Raw genomic sequence first — 24,342 nt, 5'->3', positions numbered from 1 at the left:
GATAGATCTCATGGCGTCTCGCCAGAACGCCAAGCTTCCTTGTTACGGGTCCAGGGACCCGGGAGCAGTCCTGGTAGATGCTTTGACAGCACCTTGGACCTTCGGGATGGCCTATGTTTCCACCCTTCCCGATGCTTCCTCGATTGATTGCCAGGATCAAACAGGAGAGAGCATCGGTGATTCTGATAGCGCCTGCGTGGCCACGCAGGACCTGGTATGCAGATCTAGTGGACATGTCATCCTGTCCACCTTGGTCTCTGCCTCTGAGACAGGACCTTCTAATTCAGGGTCCTTTCAAACATCAAAATCTAATTTCTCTGAAGCTGACTGCTTGGAAATTGAACGCTTGATTTTATCAAAGCGTGGTTTTTCGGAGTCGGTTATTGATACCTTAATACAGGCTAGGAAGCCTGTTACCAGAAAGATTTACCATAAAATATGGCGTAAATACTTACATTGGTGCGAATCCAAGAGTTACTCATGGAGTAAAGTTAGGATTCCTAGGATATTGTCCTTTCTACAAGAAGGTTTAGAAAAGGGTTTATCTGCTAGTTCCTTAAAGGGACAGATCTCAGCTCTGTCCATTCTTTTACACAAGCGTCTGTCAGAAGTTCCAGACGTTCAGGCTTTTTGCCAGGCTTTGGCCAGGATTAAGCCTGTGTTTAAAACTGTTGCTCCACCATGGAGCTTAAATTTAGTTCTTAACGTTTTACAGGGTGTTCCGTTTGAACCCCTTCATTCCATTGATATCAAGCTGTTATCTTGGAAAGTTCTGTTTTTAATGGCTATTTCCTCGGCTTGTAGAGTCTCTGAGTTATCAGCCTTACATTGTGATTCTCCGTATCTGATTTTTCATTCAGATAAGGTAGTTCTGCGTACTAAACCTGGGTTCTTACCTAAGGTTGTCACTAACAAGAATATCAATCAAGAGATTGTTGTTCCATCATTGTGCCCTAACCCTTCAAAGAAGGAACGACTTCTGCACAATCTAGACGTAGTCCGTGCCCTGAAATTTTATTTACAGGCAACTAAAGATTTTCGCCAAACTTCTTCCCTGTTTGTCGTTTATTCTGGACAGAGGAGAGGTCAAAAAGCATCTGCTACCTCTCTCTCTTTTTGGCTTCGTAGCATAATACGTTTAGCCTATGAGACTGCTGGACAGCAGCCTCCTGAAAGAATTACAGCTCATTCCACTAGAGCTGTGGCTTCCACTTGGGCCTTTAAGAACGAGGCCTCTGTTGAACAGATTTGCAAGGCTGCAACTTTTTCTTCTCTTCATACTTTTTCCAAATTTTACAAATTTGACACTTTTGCTTCTTCTGAGGCTGTTTTTGGGAGAAAGGTTCTTCAGGCAGTGGTTCCTTCCGTGTAAAGATCCTGCCTGTCCCTCCCGTCATCCGTGTACTTTAGCTTTGGTATTGGTGTCCCAGAAGTAATGATGACCCATGGACTGACCACACTTAACAGGAGAAAACATAATTTATGCTTACCTGATAAATTCCTTTCTCCTGTAGTGTGGTCAGTCCACGGCCCGCCCTGTTTTTTATGGCAGGTCTAAATTTTTAAATTATACTCCAGTCACCACTGCACCCTATAGTTTCTCCTTTCTCGTTTGGTTCTTGGTCGAATGACTGGGTGTGACGTAGAGGGGAGGAGCTATATAGCAGCTCTGCTTGGGTGATCCTCTTGCACTTCCTGTTGGGGAGGAGTTAATATCCCAGAAGTAATGATGACCCGTGGACTGACCACACTACAGGAGAAAGGAATTTATCAGGTAAGCATAAATTATGTTTTTTTTTTAATATACATCTCTCTGGATTTATTATTTATAAGTGTATGTATATAAGTGTGTGTGTGTGTGTGTGTGTGTGTGTATGTATATATATATATGTGTATATATATATATATATATATATATATATATATATATATATATATATATATATATATATATATATATATATATATATATATATATATATATATATATATATATATATTCTACAATATTTTAATATATAGCATTGGTGTTTTTTGTTGTCACTTTTAAACATTTGGCACACTCCTAAATATCTACTAATCTTCACTGAGGCTCACACAGCAAGCAACAAGGGGTTAAGTGTTGGGGCATCACGCTTAGGCACACAGAGGAATGCAGATCATATTACCAGTGCTCTGCTTGTAACGGATTGCAGCCCAGATAATCGCAGTTCTTCTGTCAGTGTGTTGCTGTAACATGGGTTCCCTGTCTGGCCGTAACTTTATTGAAAAAAGCAGCTCCTTGTGCAGCACTCAGGAGGAGGTGACAACTGCTAGTATTGTTTGTTTACAAAGTAGACCGTTTATACCGCTCTGAGTCCTGCACAAGGAGCTGCTTTTGTCAATAAAGTCATGGCCAGATAGGGAACCATAAGGGTAAATAATATGTATGAGCCATTCACACTCTCACTGTATGCGTCTCTATAAGCAAGCGTCATAATATTGAGATCAGCTGCTCTAACCATCTCATCGGCACTGATTGTGCTCCTGCGCTGCTGTTAGATATTATGTGAGCTAAAGGGGGTACGTTTTGAAAATACATAAATTTTTGTATGATTTTTACTTAAAACATTTTTATTCAGCTGAACTTTGCTGCTGTTATACTTTTAAGTTTTCCAGCGTTTTCTGTATTGGTAATAAGTGAAACAGCAGTAAAGTTCAGCTGAATAAAAAAAATCAAGTTATAAAAAGCATACAAATATTTATGTTTTTTCAAAACGTTCACTTGAGGCAGAGCTGCAGCAGAGGTGAGAGAGGGAACTTGCAGTGAATTATACAGTGTATGGTAGCTGCGCAGCCAGGAAATCACAAGTCTACCACTCCACTGAAGTCGCAAACACTGCACGGACTAGAAGGGAGGAGCTGAGCAGCGTGAGACACATTGAGAAACGGCAAAAAAAATTACCTGTCAGATTAATAAATAAAAAAACTAACGGTCTGCTAAAATAAGGGGGAAAGAAACTAGAACGTCTACTTAAGAAAAAAAAAAGCTTTAATGGTCTGCTTGCCCACCGCAGGGCTAAATGTTACAAAAAACTACATGCCCTGCACCCAGAACTGCATGTCCTGGGCGTCGGGCGTTATGAATGGCACATCCCTGATTTGGTGGCTTTAAAGCAATAGGAACTGGTGGGAGATAATTCTCACTGCGCCTCCTATACATGTTGCTGCCCTAAATACAGATAGCCTAAGCACGTTTAACTGAGGCTGATCTTATTCCACAGGGCTGTGGGAGGGAGAGAACCTCTGAAAACCTGCTGGAATGTCATGCTGTCGCACAGGTAAGTGCTAACTTTATTTTGGGTCACTGATAAATCTCAGAAGTGGAGCGCTTATTGGGTAAGAACTCCTACATTTTAAAGGAGGGACCTTCAGACAGTATCTTAGCAGGGGCTAAAGGATGATGTGAAGCGGGCTGGTATTGTTTAAATACTGACAGCTTCAAATGTTATTATTCTCATCGAACTGTTATGGGTGAGATTGTTTAAACACCATTGGGCTGTGCTTAAAATAGAAGCAGTTGTGAAATATGTCCCCATGTTTTCTGATGGCTCAGTTGGCCTTATAACTTTTATTAGCAACCGGGAGTGTGTTTGTTGCTCCTTTGATGGTCTTAGCTTTGGGGATCACTTGAACTGTGGGTAATTTCATTCTAGTGGAGAGTGATTCTTTATTCAGGTTGCCGATACTGAAGCAGTACCTAAGTTTAGCCCCAAGTTTCGATTCCGCAGACAGTCCCGATGGCGTAGTTTATAAAAAAATACTTATGGAGACCGGGAACAGCTTGTTATTACGCCCACAATGGGCGGAGCCTTGTGGCCTTTTTTGTATGCTGCACGCCTTTTTTCTCTGCTGCTGTTGTCAGTATAGGGAGCCACATGTTTCACTGTTATATAAGCTTGACTCTAGACATAGGTGCCATGAGCCAAGCAGATTGCTATTTTGCTCCCGGTCGTTTAGTACAATAATAATGGCGACCGGGAGTGGATGTTGAGACGCCCACGAGGGGCGGAGATATACAAGCATAATTGTGCTCCCTACCTCCATTATGATACCGGAGGGTAGAGCATTTCTCATAGCTATATCACGCTCTAGATGTACTTAGTGTGTCAGACGTTTTATGGAGTCCCTATTTGTTAATCTGCTGATTTGGACACTTGAGCACCTACAGCACGCAGGCTGAAGTTCAGTAGGTCCAACACTGTTTTGCCTACTAATTAATAGCACACTATGGACACACTGTGGTTTTTTATTTTTAAAGGGTTAGTTCATCCTTTGTGATAGGATGCTACTAGGACTCACTAAAGATAATGTTTTAACAACTATTTTTTATGTATCTGTTTTATATATATATATATATATATATATATATATATATATATATATATATATATATATATATATATATATATATATATATATATATATATATAAAAATTTTTTTTTTTTTTTTTTTTTTTTACTCTTGTAAGGTGTATCCAGTCCACGGATCATCCATTACTTGTGGGATATTCTCATTCCCAACAGGAAGTTGCAAGAGGACACCCACAGCAGAGCTGTAATATAGCTCCTCCCCTAACTGTCATAGCCAGTCATTCTCTTGCAACTCTCAACAAGCAAGGACGTTGTAGGAGAGAGTGGTTAAATATAGCTAGTTTATTTTCTTCAATCAAAAGTTTGTTATTTTTAAATAGTACCGGAGTTGTGCTATTTTATCTCAGGCAGTAAATAGAAGAATCTGCCTGAGGTTTCTATGATCTTAGCAGGTTGTAACTAAGATCCATTTCTATTCTCACATATGTCTGAGGGGATTACACAGATGAGGTAACTTCAGCGAGAGAATGGCGTGCAGTTTATTCTGCTATCAGGTATGTGCAGTTATAATTTTTTCTAGAGATGGAAAACACTAGAAAATGCTGCTGATACCGGATTAATGTAAGTTAAGCCTGAATACAGTGATTTAATAACTACTGGTATCATGCTTACTCCCAGGGGTAATACCCTTATGATATTTACAATATAAAACGTTTGCTGGCATGTTTAATCGTTTTTATATATGCTTTGGTGATAAAACTTTATTGGGGCCTAGTTTTTTCCACATGGCTGGCTTAAATTTTGACTAGAAACAATTTCCACTGTTGTATAAAAGTTACAGTTGGTGCAGTTAAAATTACAAACTGTGACATCCAGCTTCCCTCAAAGGCCCTCTGAATGCTATAGGACATCTCTAAAGGGCCCAAAGGCTTTCCAAAGTCGTTTATTGGGGAAGGTAGGGCCACAGCTTGCTGTGGCAGTTGGTTGTGACTGTTAAAAAAAGTCTATTTCGTTTTTTTGATCCTTTTTTTTTAACTAAGGGGTTAATCATCCATTTGCAAGTGGGTGCAATGCTGTTAGCCTATTATACACACTGTAAAAATTTCGTTTGATTTACTGCATTTTTTCATTGTTTTTCAAATTCTGACAAAATTTGTTTCTCTTAAAGGCACAGTACAGTTTTTTATATTTGCTTGTTAACTTGATTTAAAGTGTTTTCCAAGCTTGCTAGTCTCATTGCTATTCTGTATAAACATGTCTGACATAGAAGAAACTCCTTGTTTATTATGTTTAAAAGCCATGGTGGAACCCCCTCTTAGAATGTGTTCCAAATGTACTGATTTCATTTTATGCAATAAAGATCATTTTCTGTCTTTAAAAAATGTATCACCAGAGGAATCTGACGAGGGGGAAGTTATGCCGACTAACTTTCCCCACGTGTCAGACCCTTTGACTCCCGCTTAAGGGACTCACGCTCAAATGGCGCCAAGTACATCTTGGGCGCCCATAGCGTTTACTTTACAAGACATGGCTGCAGTCATGGATAATACACTGTCAGCGGTATTAGCCAGACTACCTGAACTTAGAGGTAAGCGAGATAGCTCTGGAGTGAGACAAAATGCAGAGCATACTGACGCTTTAAGAACCATGTCTGATACTGCCTCACAATATGCAGAAGATGAGGAAAGAGAGCTTCAGTCAGTGGGTGATGTTAATGACTCAGGAAAGATACCTGATTCTAATATTTCTACATTTAAATTTAAGCTTGAACACCTCCGCGTGTTGCTTAGGGAGGTTTTAGCTGCTCTGGATGACTGTGATACCATTGCAGTGCCAGAGAAATTGTGTAGACTGGATAAATACTTTGCAGTGCCGGTGTGTACTGATGTTTTTCCAAATACCTAAAAGGTTTACAGAAATTATTAATAAGGAATGGGATAGACCAGGTGTGCCGTTTTCTTCCCCTCCTATTTTTAGAAAAATGTTTCCAATAGACGCCACCACATGGGACTTATGGCAGACAGTCCCTAAGGTGGAGGGAGCAGTTTCTACTCTAGTAAAGCGTACTACTATCCCTGTCGAGGACAGTTGTGTTTTTTTTTGGTTTTTTTTAGATCCAATGGATAAAAAATTAGAGGTTACCTTAAGAAAATATTTATTCAACAAGGTTTTATCCTACAGCCCCTTGCATACATTGCCCCTGTCACTGCTGCTGCGGCGTACTGGTTTGAGTCTCTGGAAGAGGCTTTACAGGTAGAGACTCCATTGGATGACATACTTGGCAAACTTAGAGCACTTAAGCTAGCCAATTCTTTTATTCTGATGCCATTGTTCATTTGACTAAACAGCTAAGAATTCTGGTTTTGCTATACAGGCGCGCAGAGCGCTATGGCTTAGATCATGGTCAGCTGACGTGACTTCAAAATCTAAGCTACTTAACATTCCCTTCAAGGGGCAGACCCTATTCGGGCTTGGTTGAAGGAGATTATTGCTGATATCACTGGAGGAAAAGGTCATGCCCTTCCTCAGGACAAGTCCAAATCTAGGGCCAAACAGTGTAATTTTCGTGCCTTTCAAAACTTCAAGACAGGTGCGGCATCAACTTCCTCTAATAATAAACAAGAGGGAACTTTTGCTCAATCCAAGACGGTCTGGAGACCAAACCTGACATGGAAAAAAGGTAAGCAGGTAAAAAAGCCTGCTGCTGCCTCCAAGACAGCATGAAGGAACGGCCCCCTATCCGGGAACGGATCTAGTAGGGGGCAGACTTTTTCACTCTTTGCCCAGGCGTGGGCAAGAGATGTTCAGGATCCCTGGGCGCTGGAAATTTATATCCCAGGGATATCTTCTGGACTTCAAAGCTTCCCCCCCAAAAGGGAGATTTCACCTTTCACAATTATCTGCACACCAGATAAAGAGAGAGGCATTCTTACACTGTGTACGAGTCCTCCTAGTTATGGGAGTGATCCATCCAGTTCCAAAGGAGGGACAGGGTTTTTACTCAAATCTGTTTGTGGTTCCCAAAAAAGAGGGAACCTTCAGACCAATTTTGGATCTAAAGATCTTAAACAAAATCCACAAAGTTCCGTCGTTAAAGATGGAAACTATTCGTACCATCTTACCACTGATCCAGGAGGGTCAATATATGACTACAGTAGATCTAAAGGATGCTTATCTTCACATTCCGATACACAAAGATCATCATCGGTTTCTCAGGTTTGCCTTTTAAGACAGACATTACCAGTTGTAGCTCTTCCCTTGGGATTAGCTACAGCCCCAAGAATCTTTACAAAGGTTCTAGGGTCACTTATGGCGGTCCTAAGGCCGCGGGGCATAGCAGTAGCCCCTTATTTAGACGACCTGATACAGGCGTCAAACTTCCAAATTGCCAAGTCTCATACGGACGTAGTACTGGCATTTCTGTGGTCGCATGGGTGGAAAGTGAACGAGGAAAAGAGTTCTCTATCCCCACTCACAAGAGTTTCCTTTCTAGGGACTCTGATAGATTCTGTAGAAATGAAAATTCACCTGACGGAGTCCAGGTTATCAAAGCTTCTAAATTCCTGCCGGGTTCTTTATTTCATTCCGCGCCCTTCGGTGGTTCAGTGTATGGAAGTAATCGGCTTAATGGTAGCGGCAATGGACATAGTGCCGTTTGCACGCTTACATCTCAGACCGCTGCAACTATGTATGCTCAGTCAGTGGAGCGGGGATTACACAGATTTGTCCCCTCAACTGAATCTGGACCAAGAGACCAGGGATTCTCTTCTCTGGTGGCTATCTCTGGTCCATCTGTCCAAAGGTATGACCTTTCGCAGGCCAGATTGGACAATTGTTACGACAGATGCCAGCTTTCTAGGTTGGGGTGCAGTCTGGAACTCCCTGAAGGCTCAGGGATCGTGGACTCAGGAGGAGTCTCTCCTTCCATTAAATATTCTGGAACTAAGAGTGATATTCAAGGCTCTTCAGGCTTGGACTCAGTAAGCAACTCTGAGGTACATCAGATTTCAGTCGGACAACATCACGACTTTAGCTTACATCAACCATCAAGGGGGAACGAGAAGTTCCCTAGAGATGTTAGAAGTTTCAAAAATAATTCGCTGGGCAGAGATTCACTCTTGCCACCTATCGGCTATCCATATCCCAGGTGTAGAGCACTGGGAGGCGGATTTTCTAAGTCGTCAGTCTTTTCATCCGGGAGAGTGGGAACTCCATCCAGAGGCATTTGCACAACTGATTCATCGTTGGGGCAAACCAGAACTGGATCTCATGGCGTCTCGCCAGAACGCCAAGCTTCAGTGTTACGGATCCAGGTCCAGGGATCCCAAGGCGACACTGATAGATGCTCTAGCAGCGCCCTGGTCTTTCAACCTGGCTTATGTGTTTCCACCGTTTCCTCTGCTCCCTCGAGTGATTGCCAAGATCAAGCAGGAGAGAGCATCGGTGATTCTGATAGCACCTGCGTGGCCACGCAGGACCTGGTATGCAGATCTAGTGGACATGTCATCCTTTCCACCATGGTCTCTGCCTCTGAAACAGGACCTTCTACTTCAGGGTCCTTTCAACCATCCAAATCTAATTTCTCTGAGGCTGACTGCCTGGAGATTGAACGCTTGATTTTATCAAAGCGTGGCTTCTCCGAGTCAGTTATTGATACCTTAAGACAGGCACGAAAGCCTGTCAACAGGAAAATTTACCATAATGTATGGCGTAGATATCTTTATTGGTGTGAATCCAAGGGTTACTCATGGAGTAAGGTCAGGATTGCTAGGATATTATCTTTTCTCCAAGAAGGTTTGGAAAAAGGATTGTCAGCTAGTTAAGCGTCTGGCAGATGTTCCAGACGTTCAGGCATTTTGTCAGGCTTTAGTTAGAATCAAGCCTGTGTTTAAACCTGTTGCTCCACCATGGAGCTTAAACTTGGTTCTTAAGGTTCTTCAAGGAGTTCCGTTTGAACCTCTTCATTCCATAGATATCAAGCTTTTATCTTGGAAAGTTCTTTTTTTTTGGTAGCTATTTCCTCGGCTCGTAGAGTCTCTGAGCTATCTGCCTTACAATGTGATTCTCCTTATCTGATTTTTCATACGGATAAGGTAGTCCTGCGTACTAAACCTGGGTTCTTACCTAAGGTGGTATCTAACAAGAATATCAATCAAGAGATTGTTGTTCCATCCTTGTGTTACACAATTTGGACGTGGTCCTTGCTTTAAAGTTTTACTTACAAGCTACTAAAGATTTTCGTCAAACATCTGCTTTGTTTGTTGTCTACTCTGGACAGAGGAGAGGTCAAAAGGCTTCGGCAACCTCTTTCTTTTTGACTAAGAAGCTTAATCCGCTTAGCCTATGAGACTGCTGGACAGCAACCTCCTGAAAGGATTACAGCTCATTCCACTAGAGCTGTGGCTTCCACTTGGGCCTTTAAAAATGAGGCTTCTTTTGATCAGATTTGCAAGGCGACGACTTGGTCTTCGCTTCATATTTTTTCAAAATTTTACAAATTTGATACTTTTGCTTCTTCAGAGGCTATATTTGGGAGAGAGGTTTTACGGGCAGTGGTTCCTGCCTTGTCCCTCCCTTCATCCGTGTACTTAAGCTTTGGTATTGGTATCCCACAAGTAATGGATGATCCGTGGACTGGATACACCTTACAAGAGAAAACACAATTTATGCTTAGCTGATAAATTTATTTCTCTTGTGGTGTATCGAGTCCACGGCCCGCCCTGTCATTTTAAGGCAATTAATTTTTTAATTTAAACTACAGTAACCACTGCACCCTATGGTTCCTCCTTTCTCTGCTTGTTTTCGGTCGAATGACTGGCTATGACAGTTAGGGGAGGAGCTATATTACAGCTCTGCTGTGGGTGTCCTCTTGCAACTTCCTGTTGGGAATGAGAATATCCCACAAGTAATGGATGATCCGTGGACTGGGTACACCACGAGAAATAAATTTATCAGGTAAGCATATACACACACACCTTCTACAGCTCTGGCTGTTAAGTCTGGTGACACTAGTCACTCCATGCCACAATTTCTTCTAGTGTCCAGAATAACTTTATGAACCACGGGCAGTACTCTGCGGTTCTTTGCAAAGACATTGCTTTGTTGATGTACATAGCAATGTCGGTTTACAACAATTTTGATGTTCTTATTGGATTGTGTACATTATACTAAACAAATTTCAGCGGTTTATTTGTTGGATCATCCCTTGTGAATGAGGATGACACATATGCACACATGAATAGAGTTCCTTTTCAGATTTAAAGGAACAGTATTGTTTCCGCTGTGGGAAATATGTTAAGATTTATTTTTTTTTTTTTTTTAAATCTCCCTCCTCTGCGGTGATTGCGGTTTGGGAGTCTGTTCACAGCGTCTCAAATTTCTCCTATTGTTTCCCAGAACTTTTGTAACCACATGCAGTATCCTGCATTCAGGGTTATGATGCCTTCTATGCTAGAGGAATTACTATTCCATAAGGTGCCTTCATGTTACTGAGATTCTCAGTTTCAGATGGAGTGGTTCATTAGGCATTCCCTATATTTTCAAGTCTGTTTCCCATTGCTGGCTCGGCTAAAGAGGCTGGATGACGCTCCTTAAGGGGGGAAGGTGTAGTTTTGACTTCACTACAAGAACTTTATACCCTTAGAGGGTAGTCCAAAAAAAAAAAAAAGTATATTAAGTAATGGGACACACCACACCAGAGTTTGCAGTGGCAACCATCTGGGTGCTTTATTACTGTCTGATGCTATTCAGTCAGTAGCTTCCCTGGATAAGATCCAGGACTGGATAAAGGCTGATACCTTCATTCATTTTCTTACCTTCCAGTTTCTAAACTGGGTGCATTGGGCTCTGTTCTTGGGACCTTATGGTTAGAGCCTTGTCTTACGGTTATATGTTCTACAATTCCTTGCCAGGAGCTATCTTTGAGTCCTGGCTTGATATAAAAAAAAAAAATAAGACACATAGCCTGCTGTTGAATCAGACAACATGGAGAACGTGTCCTGGTCCAGAATTGGATCTTGTGGGGGCTGACTCTCAGTTTTTCGCTTAAGTTGGGTTTTAAGCTCATATTTTCCTCTCAAGAGGCAGTTTCTGCTTTCAATCTTGTCACAGATTAGACAAAAGGAGTCGTACTTGCACTGTGTAAGATCTCTTTTGATTTGGGAGTGATGGTTCCAGTTTTTAATACTGGTTCAGGATCTGGTTTTCATAAATCCTCAAACCATTTTGTAAGAAGGGTACTGTCCTTCAGGATGGATACTTTTAGTTGTGCCATTCCTCCCTTAATACCTGTGGGTCATTTTAATCCTAGTGGGTCATTTTATGACAACGGTGGATTTAAGAACAAGTGCCTTCATGTACCGTTCATGAGATTAGTCTCAAATTTTGGGTTTGATTTACTGGACAAACACTTCTATTTGTGGTCCTTTCGATGGGATTGCTATTGGAGATGCTTCAGTTATGGGACATTGCAATGGCGCTCTATCTGGCTGATGTCCTCTTTCCAGCGTCATCCTTGCAGCAAACACGATTTGCATGGACATAGTGTTATCTTTCTTGTGATCCCATGGGATGAAGGTGTCTTTGGACAAGTGTCCTTAGTCCCAAGCACATGTGTAGTTTTTTCTTAGGAATCATGGCTGGTTCCATGTCTATGAAGGTTTTTCTGACTAAGGTCAGGAAATTAATTTCTATCTTTTTTTTTTGCCTAGTCCTTCGGTGGCTTAGTACTTAGGAGTAGTCGGATTGCTGGTGACAATGAGGGACAATAGCCGGATAGGTAGCTTAACATGCTATGGCGCTGTGGCTAAACGTTGTAACAACCCAAGGGTTGCAGATTCTATCTCCGGTGTGGTCTACTCTACCTTTTTATCCTTTCAAGGTTGATCACCTGAGCAGTATCTTGTGTACCGTACAATTTCGTTTGTTGCTTCCACTTCAGGTCTATGCAGTTACGCATACTCCGGGAAAGGAGACTATGCAGATTTGTCTCCTCAGTCTCTGGATCATCTATTCCAGGGAACTGGATTTAGCAGTGTGTGGACTCTGTGGGAGTCTATTCTTTTTTTAGGCTTCCTGGTACTTGGAGCTAGCTCACGGCTCTTCTGGTGTGGCCTCAGTTGACTTTGGCCCAGTTTCATCTTTTTTCAGACGTACAATTTGTCAATACCTGGATGGAACGAGGTGTTCCTTAATCAGGGCTGAGGTGGCCAAGATTATCCAGTGAGTGGAGACTCATTGCTATCTGTCAGCGGTCCATACCCCAGGGGTGGTTACTTGGGAAACGGATTTTCTAGGTAGACGGCTTTTTCATCCGGGAGTGTTTTCCAACCTAATCTTCAAATGGGATCGGCTGGAGTTGGATCTCATGGCATTGTGTCAAAATGCCAGACTTCTAGGTTACGGGTCCAGGTCTAGGGCCCCAGTCCGAGCTGATAGCTGCCTTGACAGTTCTTTGGTCCTTCAGCCTAGAATGTCTATTTCCCCCATGTGTGATTGTTCAAATCATATAGGAGGAGGCATCAGTGATTCTCCTCACTTCTGCGTGGCCTCACAGGATTTAGTGTACTGTTCTGGTGGGCATGTCATCTCTGCACCTGGATACTGCTGTTGAGGTAGGACCTTTTTTATTTAGGTTCCTTTCTTCCACCCAAGTATAGTTTCTCTGAAGCTGATTGTTTGGAGATTGGACGCTTGATCCTACATAAGTGAGGTTTCTCTGCTTCGGTTGTGGATTCCTTATTTCAGGCATGTATGTCTGTAGCTAGGATGCTTTTCCATAAGATAGGGTATAAATACTTTTCTTGGTGTAAATCAAAGGGTTACTCATGGAGTAGTTAGGATTCCCAAGCTTTGTCTTTCTCCAAGGTGGATTGGAGAAAAGTTTTTTTTTGTTTTTTTTGTTGTTGTTGTTTTTTTCAGTGATTTCCCTAAGAGGTCAGATCTGTTTTATCTATTTTGTTATACAAGCGTCTGGCAATGGTACTGGATGTTCAATCCTTTTGTCAGGCTCTGCTTGGGGTCAAGCCTGTGTTTCAACCTTTTTGCTCCTCCATGGAGTTTGATTTTAGATCTTAAGGTTCTTTAGGGGGTTCCTTTGAATCTATGCTTTCCATAGAACTTGTGTTATTATCTTGGAAAGTTTTATTTTTTGTTACTGTTTCTTTTGCTCAATGGGTATCTGAGCTTTCGAAAGTGCAATATAATTCTCCTTAAACCCAGTAAGAGAGAACAAATAAGCAGCAACTCGGATGTAAGTAAAACTTAGCTTTTAATTCAGCAACAAATATAAAAATCCATGGAGGGACATCAGTACAAAAGAAAGTGCTCAGTATACACATTTCGGCTACACGCCGTAATCACTACTGCATATAATTCTCCTTGCCATATTTGTTTTGCAAGATGTACCGAGTCCACGGTTTCATCCTTACTTGTGGGATATTATCCTTCCTAACAGGAAGTGGCATAGAGAGCACCCACAGCAGAGCTGTCTATATAGCTCCTCCCTTAACTCCACCCTCCAGTCATTTTCTTTGCCGGCTCTAAGCAGGAAGGGTAAAGTGAGAGGTGAAAACTGTTAGTTTTTATTTTTCTTCAAGCACAAAGATCATTACCAGTTCCTCAGGTTTGCCTTTCTGGACAAGCATTACCAGTTTGTGGCTCTTCCCTTCGGGTTGGCCACGGCTCCCAGAATTTTCACAAAGGTGCTAGGGTTACCTTCTGGCGGTCCTAAGGCCGCGCGGCATAGCAGTGGCGCCTTAGCTAGACGACATACTAATTCAAGCGTCTTTCCAACTAGTCGAGTCTCTCACACGGACATCATGTTGGCCTTTCTAATATCTCATGGGTGGAAGGTGAACGTAAAAGAGTTCTTTCCCCTCTCACAAGAGTTTCATTTCTAGGGACTCTGATAGACTCGGTGGACATGAAAATATTTCTGATGGAGGTCAGGAAATCAAAGATTTTAGCCACCTGCCGAGCTCTTCATTCCATTCCTCGGCCGTCAGTGGCTCAGTGTATGGAGGTAATTGGACTAATGGTAGCGGCAATGGACATAGTTCCGTTTGCTCGCTTACATCTCAGACCATTGCAACTATGCATGCTCAGACAGTGGAATGGGGATTATGCAGATTTATCTCCTCAGATAAATCTGGATCAGAAGACCAGAGATTCTCCTCTTTGGTGGTTGTCACAGGATCACCTGTCCTAGGGAATGTGTTTCCGCAGGCCAGCGTGGGTTATAGTGACAACGGACGCCAGCCTTCTAGGGTGCGGTCTGGAATTCCCTGAAAGCACAGGGTTTGTGGACTCGGGAGGCGGCCCTCCTACCGATAAACATTCTAGAATTAAGAGCGATATTCAATGCTCTTCAGGCGTGGCCTCAGCTGGCTTCTGCCAGATTCATCAGATTTCAGACGGACAACATCACGACTGTGGCTTATCAATCAACAAGGAGTTCCCTAGCGATGATAGAAGTTTCCAGAATAATCAGATGGGCAGAGACTCATTCTTGCCATCTATCAGCAATCTATATCCCAGGGGTAGAGAACTGGAAGGCAGATTTTCTAAGTCGTCAGACTTTTCATCCGGGGGAGTGGGAACTCCATCCGGAGGTTTTTGCTCAACAGGTTCAGCTATGGGGCACACCAGAATTGGATCTGATGGCATCTCGTCAGAACGCCAAACTTCCTTGTTACGGTCCAGGTCAAGGGATCCTCAGGCAGTACTGATAGATTCTCTAGCAGTACCCTGGTCGTTCAACCTGGCTTATGTGTTTCCACCATTCCCTCTCGTTCTGCGTCTGATTGCAAGAATCAAACAGGAGAGAGCTTCAGTGATTTTGATAGCACCTGCGTGGCCACGCAGGACTTGGTATGCAGACCTGGTGGACATGTCATCTCTGCCACCATGGTCTCTGCCACTGAGACAGGACCTTTTTGATTCAAGGTCCGTTCAAGCATCCAAATCTAATTTCTCTGCGACTGACTGGAGATTGAACGCTTGATTTCATCAAAGCGTGGTTTTTCTGAGTTGGTCATAGATACCTTGATTCAGGCTCGAAAGCCTATCACCAGGAAAATCTATCATAAGATATGGCGTAAATATCTTTTTTGGTGCGAATCCAAAGGTTACTCATGGAGTAAGATCAGGATTCCTAGGATTTTGTCTTTTCTCCAAGAGGGATTGGAGAAGGGATTGTCAGCTAGTTCCTTAAAGGGGCAGATTTCTGCCTAGTCTATTCTATTGCACAAGCGTCTGGCAGATGTTCCAGACGTTCGGGCTTTCTGTCAGGCTTTAGTTAGAATCAAGCCTGTGTTTAAACCTGTTGCTCCGCCATGGAGTTTGAATTTAGTTCTTAAAGTTCTTCAAGGGGTTCCGTTTGAACCTATGCATTCCATAGATATTAAGCTTCTATCTTGGAAAGTTCTGTTTTTAGTTGCTATCTCTTCGGCTCGAAGAGTTTCTGAACTATCTGCATTGCAATGCGACTCGCCTTATCTTGTTTTTCATGCTGATAAGGTGGTTTTGCGTACCAAACCTGGATTCCTTCCTAAGGTTGTTACTAATAAGAATATTAATCAGGAAGTTGTTGTTCCTTCCCTGTGTCCTAATCCTTCCTCTAAGATAGTATTTTTTTTTATTGTAAACTTCAGTCACCTCTGCACCTTTTAGTTTCTCCTTTTTGTTCCTAAGCCTTCGGTCGAATGACTGGGGGTTGGAGTTAAGGGGGGAGCTATATAGACAGCTATGCTGTGGGTGCTCTCTTTACCACTTCCTGTTGGGAAGGATAATATCCCACAAGTAAGGATGAAACCGTGGACTCGGTACATCGCAAAAGAGAGAACTTTATCAGGTAAGCATAAATTTTGTTTTTTCATGCGGATAAGGTAGTGTTTCGTACTGAACCTGGTTTTCTTTTTAAGGTTGTTTCAGACAAGAACATTACTCAGGATATTGTTCCTTTTTTGTGTCCTAATCCTTCTCAGAAAGAAAGTCTGCTTCATAATTCAGTTATAGTCCGTGCTTGAAGTTTTACTTGCAAGCTTCTAAGGATTTTCGTCAATCATTTTCTTTGTCGTTTTTTTTTTTTTCAGGGAAACCTAGGGGTCAGAAAGCTACGGCTACCTCTCTTTGTGGTTGAAGGAGTTTCCTCCGTTTTGCTTTGGAGACTACTGATCAGCGGTCTTCTGAAAGAATTACTGCTCATTCCACTAGGGCTGTTGCTTCCTCATGGGCATTCTAACTGGATGCTTCTGTTGTACAGTTTTGCGAAGCTGCAACTTGGTCTTCTCTGTTTTTATTAATTTTACAAATTTGATACCTTTTTATCTCAGCTGAGGCTGTTTTTGTGAGCAAGGTTCTTCAAGCAGTGGTGCCTTCCGTTTAGGTTCCCTGTCTTGTCCCTCCCTTTCATCCGTGTACTATAGCTTTGGTATTGTATCCCACAAGTAAGGATGAAAGCCGTGGACTCATCGTATCTTGAAAAAGAAAAGGAAATTTATGCTTACATGATGTATTTCTTTTTCGATACGATGAGTCCACGGCCCTCCCTGTTCTGATGAGACAGGTTATTAAATTTTTGATAAACTTCAGACACCCTCTGCACCTTGGCTTTTCCTTTCTCTTCCTAACTTTGGTCGAATGACTGGAGTGGGAGGGAAGGGAGGAGCTATTTATACAGCTCTGCTGTGGTGCTCTTTGCCGCCTCCTGCTGACCAGGAGGCGTAATCTCACAAGTAAGGATCTGTGGACTCGTCGAAAAAGAAATAAATTTATCAGGTAAGCATAAATTTCCTTTTTTCACATAAATGGAGATAATCAAGTGGCTCTCTTTAATTCTCAAGCTTTTTTTTTTTTTTTTCTACCATGTGCTGTGGGGGGGGGGTCCTCCATTTTACAGTGGTTTTGGTGTTCTCTGGCTTGTCAGAAACAGGCCAGGGCCGGCACAACTATCCGTCAGAACTTTGTAGCTGCTCACTGGCTATTTCTGCAGATTATATTTTGATTTAAAGACACCTTTCAATGCTTTCACCCTGGGTCACGTGCTTGCCTGTTCTGGACTTACAAACTGTTAGACTAATTATCCTGCTAACGTGTAATAATCAGAAAATTCATCAGATATGTATTAGTGCCAGACAAATCTGCTGAAGTCAGACTCACAGGCCTGTAGTACTCTATATGTTACTAGATAACCAGAACTCCAGCAGCTGTGAGTGATGTCTTTTTAAAAGCAATTGATAAAAACGACATGGTAAGAAATAGGAGGCTTTTTATTTCCCACTATTGAGAAGGCCATTTTTTATTTAGAAATCTCGCGATTGCCACAGAGACCAGATTGTGGTTAGAACATTTTTAAGGAGGGGTTCTTCATTGGTAGGTATTACCCAGGGATATAGGCCAAGATATAAAAATTGGTTGTAAATTTCTATTTTTTCCATTGGTTTACCAGATGCTTTCAGCTAGCTGCTGCTCCTTCAATAAAGGATTTTTAGAGATTGAAGCAAATTTGATAAAGTAAATTGCAAAGATGTTTAAGATCATATGCTCTATTTGAAACCTTTGGGTGTCCTTTAGTATGAGCGGTGTCCGTTCTTTGACAGGACAACACTGTGCCGTTAGATATCTGCTCTTACAGCCCAGAGCCTAACGCCATCATTGGGCACTAGATGGCGACAATGTGTCACGCTCACTCATTACAATGAAAACTGAATAGTCACAAGAGTTAAACAAAAGGAAATAAGAAATTGTGCAAAGGGAATTTTATAATTGTGCATTTCCTGCATTACTGAGCACATATCTAAATCTCTGACATAATGTGAGCTGTAGCTCCCATGTGTGTTACATAAATTCTGTGCTCAGCACATAATCCAGCAAGTTCTGCTCCGTTCCGGCAAACCGCGCTCTAACCTATAAATCAGGGTTATTCAAATTTATTTCCCATGGCCCAGTGCCATGACACTGCATACCTTTGCAACCCTATTTTATGCTTAGTCTGAAAACTACAGTGCATACACACTGCCCTGCAACTCTTGCACGCCCAACACACACACTGCCCTACAACCCACACACAAGTCTTGACCCAGAAAACATGGTGTTGCGAAACTCTAATGGGTCCCGACCTGTGGTTTGAAGAACCCTGCTATATATAGCTGTGCACCTATAAGGTGCAGCAGTGGCTTTTTGCTCCATCGCTTAAATACATGCTAAATGTCTACTAACTTGTGTGTGTGTGTGTACGCGCCTAGAGGTCAGTGTAGCGTGCGTGCAGAAGCGTTTGTGCAGAGGCCGGTGTAGCGTGCGTGCAGAAGCGTTTGTGCAGAGGCCGGGTGTAGCGTGCAAGCAGAAGCGGTTGTGCAGAGGCCGGGTGCGTGCGAGCAGAGGCGTTTGTGCAGAGGCCCGGGTGCGTGCGAGCAGAAGCGTTTGTGCAGAGGCCCGGGTGCTTGCAAGCAGAAGCGTTTGTGCAGAGGCTGGTGTAGCGTTTGTGCAGAGGCCCGGGTGCGTGCGAGCAGAGGCGTTTGTGCAGAGGCCCGGGTGCGTGCGAGCAGAAGCGTTTGTGCAGAGGCCCGGGTGCTTGCAAGCAGAAGCGTTTGTGCAGAGGCTGGTGTAGCGTTTGTGCAGAGGCCCGGGTGCGTGCGAGCAGAAGCGTTTGTGCAGAGGCCCGGGTGCGTGCGAGCAGAAGCGTTTGTGCAGGGGCAAGTGTGCGTGCGAGCGGAAGCGTTTGTGCAGGGGCAAGTGTGCGTGCGAGCAGAAGCGTTTGTGCAGAGGCCCGCGTGCGAGCAGAAGCGTTTGTGCAGAGGCCCGTGTGCGTGCGAGCGGAAGCGTTTGTGCAGGGGCCCGTGTGCGAGCGGAAGCGTTTGTGCAGAGGCCCGTGTGCGTGCGAGCAGAAGCGTTTGTTCAGAGGCTGGTGTAGCGTTTGTGCAGAGGCCCGGGTGCGTGCCAGCAGAAGCGTTTGTGCAGAGGCCCGGGTGCGTGCCAGCAGAAGCGTTTGTGCAGAGGCCCGGGTGCGTGCCAGCAGAAGCGTTTGTGCAGAGGCCCGGGTGCGTGCCAGCAGAAGCGTTTGTGCAGAGGCCCGGGTGCGTGCCAGCAGAAGCGTTTGTGCAGAGGCCCGGGTGCGTGCCAGCAGAAGCGTTTGTGCAGAGGCCCGGGTGCGTGCCAGCAGAAGCGTTTGTGCAGAGGCCCGGGTGCAGCGTTTGTGCAGAGGCAAGTGTGGGTGCGAGCAGAAGCGTTTGTGCAGAGGCAAGTGTGGGTGCGAGCAGAAGCGTTTGTGCAGAGGCAAGTGTGGGTGCGAGCAGAAGCGTTTGTGCAGAGGCAAGTGTGGGTGCGAGCAGAAGCGTTTGTGCAGAGGCAAGTGTGGGTGCGAGCAGAAGCGTTTGTGCAGAGGCAAGTGTGGGTGCGAGCAGAAGCGTTTGAGCAGAGGCAAGTGTGGGTGCGAGCAGAAGCGTTTGAGCAGAGGCAAGTGTGGGTGCGAGCAGAAGCGTTTGTGCAGAGGCCCGGGTGCGTGCCAGCAGAAGCGTTTGTGCAGAGGCTGGTGTAGCGTTTGTGCAGAGGCAAGTGTGGGTGCGAGCAGAAGCGTTTGTGCAGAGGCAAGTGTGGGTGCGAGCAGAAGCGTTTGTGCAGAGGCAAGTGTGGGTGCGAGCAGAAGCGTTTGTGCAGAGGCAAGTGTGGGTGCGAGCAGAAGCGTTTGTGCAGAGGCAAGTGTGGGTGCGAGCAGAAGCGTTTGTGCAGAGGCAAGTGTGGGTGCGAGCAGAAGCGTTTGTGCAGAGGCAAGTGTGGGTGCGAGCAGAAGCGTTTGTGCAGAGGCAAGTGTGGGTGCGTGCGAGCAGAAGCGTTTGTGCAGAGGCAAGTGTGGGTGCGAGCAGAAGCGTTTGTGCAGAGGCTGGTGTAGCGTTTGTGCAGAGGCAAGTGTGGGTGTGAGCAGAAGCGTTTGTGCAGAGGCATGTGTGGGTGCGAGCAGAAGCGTTTGTGCAGAGGCATGTGTGGGTGCGAGCAGAAGCGTTTGTGCAGAGGCAAGTGTGGGTGCGAGCAGAAGCGTTTGTGCAGAGGCAAGTGTGGGTGCGAGCAGAAGCGTTTGTGCAGAGGCTGGTGTAGCGTTTGTGCAGAGGCATGTGTGGGTGTGAGCAGAAGCGTTTGTGCAGAGGCATGTGTGGGTGCGAGCAGAAGCGTTTGTGCAGAGGCATGTGTGGGTGCGAGCAGAAGCGTTTGTGCAGAGGCAAGTGTGGGTGCGAGCAGAAGCGTTTGTGCAGAGGCAAGTGTGGGTGCGAGCAGAAGCGTTTGTGCAGAGGCAAGTGTGGGTGCGAGCAGAAGCGTTTGTGCAGAGGCAAGTGTGGGCGCGAGCAGAAGCGTTTGTGCAGAGGCAAGTGTGGGCGCGAGCAGAAGCGTTTGTGCAGAGGCAAGTGTGGGCGCGAGCAGAAGCGTTTGTGCAGAGGCAAGTGTGGGCGCGAGCAGAAGCGTTTGTGCAGAGGCAAGTGTGGGCGCGAGCAGAAGCGTTTGTGCAGAGGCAAGTGTGGGCGCGAGCAGAAGCGTTTGAGCAGAGGCAAGTGTGGGCGCGAGCAGAAGCGTTTGAGCAGAGGCAAGTGTGGGCGCGAGCAGAAGCGTTTGTGCAGAGGCCCGGGTGCGTGCCAGCAGAAGCGTTTGTGCAGAGGCTGGTGTAGCGTTTGTGCAGAGGCAAGTGTGGGTGCGAGCAGAAGCGTTTGTGCAGAGGCAAGTGTGGGTGCGAGCAGAAGCGTTTGTGCAGAGGCAAGTGTGGGTGCGAGCAGAAGCGTTTGTGCAGAGGCAAGTGTGGGTGCGAGCAGAAGCGTTTGTGCAGAGGCAAGTGTGGGTGCGAGCAGAAGCGTTTGTGCAGAGGCAAGTGTGGGTGCGAGCAGAAGCGTTTGTGCAGAGGCAAGTGTGGGTGCGAGCAGAAGCGTTTGTGCAGAGGCAAGTGTGGGTGCCAGCAGAAGCGTTTGTGCAGAGGCAAGTGTGGGTGCCAGCAGAAGCGTTTGTGCAGAGGCAAGTGTGGGTGCCAGCAGAAGCGTTTGTGCAGAGGCAAGTGTGGGTGCCAGCAGAAGCGTTTGTGCAGAGGCAAGTGTGGGTGCCAGCAGAAGCGTTTGTGCAGAGGCAAGTGTGGGTGCCAGCAGAAGCGTTTGTGCAGAGGCAAGTGTGGGTGCCAGCAGAAGCGTTTGTGCAGAGGCAAGTGTGGGTGCCAGCAGAAGCGTTTGTGCAGAGGCAAGTGTGGGTGCCAGCAGAAGCGTTTGTGCAGAGGCAAGTGTGGGTGCCAGCAGAAGCGTTTGTGCAGAGGCAAGTGTGGGTGCCAGCAGAAGCGTTTGTGCAGAGGCAAGTGTGGGTGCCAGCAGAAGCGTTTGTGCAGAGGCAAGTGTGGGTGCCAGCAGAAGCGTTTGTGCAGAGGCAAGTGTGGGTGCCAGCAGAAGCGTTTGTGCAGAGGCAAGTGTGGGTGCCAGCAGAAGCGTTTGTGCAGAGGCAAGTGTGGGTGCGAGCAGAAGCGTTTGTGCAGAGGCAAGTGTGGGTGCGAGCAGAAGCGTTTGTGCAGAGGCAAGTGTGGGTGCGAGCAGAAGCGTTTGTGCAGAGGCAAGTGTGGGTGCGAGCAGAAGCGTTTGTGCAGAGGCAAGTGTGGGTGCGAGCAGAAGCGTTTGTGCAGAGGCAAGTGTGGGTGCCAGCAGAAGCGTTTGTGCAGAGGCAAGTGTGGGTGCGAGCAGAAGCGTTTGTGCAGAGGCAAGTGTGGGTGCGAGCAGAAGCGTTTGTGCAGAGGCAAGTGTGGGCGCGAGCAGAAGCGTTTGTGCAGAGGCAAGTGTGGGCGCGAGCAGAAGCGTTTGTGCAGAGGCAAGTGTGGGCGCGAGCAGAAGCGTTTGAGCAGAGGCAAGTGTGGGCGCGAGCAGAAGCGTTTGTGCAGAGGCAAGTGTGGGCGCGAGCAGAAGCGTTTGTGCAGAGGCAAGTGTGGGCGCGAGCAGAAGCGTTTGTGCAGAGGCAAGTGTGGGCGCGAGCAGAAGCGTTTGTGCAGAGGCAAGTGTGGGCGCGAGCAGAAGCGTTTGTGCAGAGGCTAGTGTGGGCGCGAGCAGAAGCGTTTGTGCAGAGGCAAGTGTGGGCGCGAGCAGAAGCGTTTGTGCAGAGGCAAGTGTGGGCGCGAGCAGAAGCGTTTGTGCAGAGGCAAGTGTGGGTGCGTGCCAGCAGAAGCGTTTGTGCAGAGGCAAGTGTGGGTGCGTGCCAGCAGAAGCGTTTGTGCAGAGGCAAGTGTGGGTGCGTGCCAGCAGAAGCGTTTGTGCAGAGGCAAGTGTGGGTGCCAGCAGAAGCGTTTGTGCAGAGGCAAGTGTGGGTGCGAGCAGAAGCGTTTGTGCAGAGGCAAGTGTGGGTGCGAGCAGAAGCGTTTGTGCAGAGGCAAGTGTGGGTGCGTGCCAGCAGAAGCGTTTGTGCAGAGGCAAGTGTGGGTGCGTGCCAGCAGAAGCGTTTGTGCAGAGGCAAGTGTGGGTGCGTGCCAGCAGAAGCGTTTGTGCAGAGGCAAGTGTGGGTGCGTGCCAGCAGAAGCGTTTGTGCAGAGGCAAGTGTGGGTGCGTGCCAGCAGAAGCGTTTGTGCAGAGGCAAGTGTGGGTGCGTGCCAGCAGAAGCGTTTGTGCAGAGGCAAGTGTGGGTGCGTGCCAGCAGAAGCGTTTGTGCAGAGGCAAGTGTGGGTGCGAGCAGAAGCGTTTGAGCAGAGGCAAGTGTGGGTGTTCTACTGGGCAATTGAGGTTTAAGGGACGATCTTGTCATCTAACGTTTTAAGAATGTTTTGTGGGTCCTCCTGGCCTTACCTTCTTACAGGTGACAGTCACCTGGCACTTATGCAAATGAAGAAAAGGTAGAACCCTGCAGTAATGGGAACACAGTGTAACAGAGCATTGCAGTGTGAGCACAAGTACTTAGCACATTGCTGTTATACCATAGGGTCTGTGTCGCCTTTTTCTTTTCATTTGAATTTTTTTCTTCTTTCCTTTCCAGTTAACTGAACGAAGAACGTTTTAAATCCAGACGGCACTAGGACCATTTTCCAGAGCTGTGATGTGATAACTTAGCTGCCGGGGTGCCTGAAGTACTTCAGCTAACGTAATTTTGTGTTGCGTTGTAAATAATCAGACATTGTTCTACAGATAAAGTATACGGTTTTTACTTACCGAAAACTCATGTTTTATAAACCTAAATTTTTATTGTTTTCAAGATAGCTGTGTTTGCAAAATTGTATTCTGCTTGCCCTGAGTTTTGACCATAGTGGGAGTACAAATAAAAAGTATTTGCTTAGTGTAACCTGCTTCTTGCTTTTTGTTTCTATAATGCTGGAGTGGAACAGACTAGTAACCTTCAGCCTGTCTCATACTGTAGGTAGTAACCATTACTGCGTACTGTAGTTGGTTATGTTCTTCATATAATTGTGATTGCCTCATAAAACAGCTGTCTGCAGCACAGGGCTGCCATCAGGGGGTGACTCCTGTCAGGGGCCCAATGGGCCAGGGAGGCCCCATGAGGCAAGAAGTGAAAACAAAATGTGCTAATTGAGTATGGGAGATGTAAGTACAAGGTGTAAAGTATTAGCATTTGAGAGGATTTCTGAGTGTGCACTAAACCACTATGCACAGTGTGAGACAGACTTGGCACTTTGTTTGTACAGTGTGTGCCTGAGTCAGACGGCTGATCACTTTCATTTGCAGAGCAGGTAGGACTTGCTTAGCAAATGTTTTATATTTCTTTGTGCAATTTTGGATTGTAACTTCAGTGTGGTAGTAGTTGTATGGTGGGGCCAGGGGTCCATAAAAACACATTTATTTATTTTTTAGCAGCAGTGTATTTATGATTATTTGACAATGCTGTAGAAATTCTATATTTAAAACCATGCAGAAATCTTTCCTCCTCAATACACAAATAAATATATATATATATATATATATATATATATATATATATATATATATATATATATATATATATATATATATATATATATATATATATCTATACACACACACACACACA

General features: G+C 45.2%; 1 protein-coding gene across 2 annotated transcripts in view; it reads left to right on the top strand.

Moving 5' to 3' along the window:
* The window catches only part of LUC7L (LUC7 like), a 72,858-nt gene extending 49,239 nt beyond the window's left edge, over positions 1-23,619 (top strand). For both annotated transcript variants that reach the window (XM_053694745.1, XM_053694744.1), the window contains exon 10: positions 23,317-23,619. The gene's annotated coding sequence lies outside the window, so the exon portion shown is untranslated. The remainder of the gene's footprint in view (positions 1-23,316) is intronic.
* The last annotated feature ends 723 nt before the right edge of the window (positions 23,620-24,342 follow it).

The sequence above is a fragment of the Bombina bombina genome, chromosome 11, assembly GCF_027579735.1.
Source record: "Bombina bombina isolate aBomBom1 chromosome 11, aBomBom1.pri, whole genome shotgun sequence".
Taxonomy (NCBI): Eukaryota; Metazoa; Chordata; class Amphibia; order Anura; family Bombinatoridae; genus Bombina; species Bombina bombina.
Note: the sequence above shows the minus strand (reverse complement) of the source record. Positions and strands in the feature narration are given on the sequence as shown.